Here is a 1,235-nt window from a genome sequence, read left to right on the forward strand (position 1 = left end):
GTCACCCAAAATAGCAAACCATAACCGATTATTATGATACATAATGCTTATATGAAACTAAGACATTTCGCAACATTTATTTTAGGTATATAAAATAAATTTATTGAAGGAATTGATATATGCCAGTAAAATGGTTGTATTTTTTAATTTCTTTCAATAAAAACAATATTCTTATATAATTAATTAGTTATAAACTCTAAGCGTGGATCACTCGGCTATCTCGTGCAGTGAGAACGCAGCAAACTGTGCGTCATCGTGTGAACTGCAGGACACATGAACATCGACATTTTGAACGCATATCGCAGTCCATGCTGTTATGTACTTTAATTAATTTTATAGTGCTGCTTGGACTACATATGGTTGAGGTTGTAAGACTATGCTAATTAAGTTGTTTATAAATTTTTTATAAGCATATGTATATATTGGATTAAATAATGATTTTATTCATAATATTAAAAAGAAATGAAAAACATTATCTCACATTTGAATGTGAAAAACGAGAGAGAAATATTTTCTTTTTCAATCAAATAATACTGAGAAATGTCTAGCATAAAAAATTGAAATATTTTCATCTAGAATTGTCTCTTATTAATGATTCGGAAAAAAAAAATCTTGGTTTGTTATTATTCTTCGTTGGTTCGTTAAATGATAAAAATGACTTTGCTTACAAAACTATTGGAACTATTTATAACGAATTTAATTGATTGTTTATCATTATATATAAAGAATTTATGGCAAAATATAGTTATATATACAACCTCAACTCATATGGGACTACCCCTGAATTTAAGAATTAATTAGGGAGGAAAAGAAACTAACAAGATTTTCTTAGTAGCGGCGAGCGAAAAGAAAACAGTTCAGCACTAAGTCACTTTGTCTATATGGCAAATGTGAGATGCAGTGTATGGAGCGTCAATTCTATTTATTGAGAAATTAATGATTTAAGTCCTTCTTAAATGAGGCCATTTACCCATAGAGGGTGCCAGGCCCGTATAACGTTAATGATTGCTAGATGATGTTTCCAAAGAGTCGTGTTGCTTGATAGTGCCAGCACTAAGTGGGTGGTAAACTCCATCTAAAACTAAATATAACCATTGAGACCGATAGTAAACAAGTACCGTGAGGGAAAGTTGAAAAGAACTCTGAATAGAGAGTTAAACAGTACGTGAAACTGCTTAGAGGTTAAGCCCGATGAACCTTGAATATCCTTATGGAAAATTTCATCATTAAAATTG

This window comes from Drosophila sechellia, unplaced genomic scaffold (assembly GCF_004382195.2).
Source record: "Drosophila sechellia strain sech25 unplaced genomic scaffold, ASM438219v1 U_278, whole genome shotgun sequence".
Classification (NCBI taxonomy): domain Eukaryota; kingdom Metazoa; phylum Arthropoda; class Insecta; order Diptera; family Drosophilidae; genus Drosophila; species Drosophila sechellia.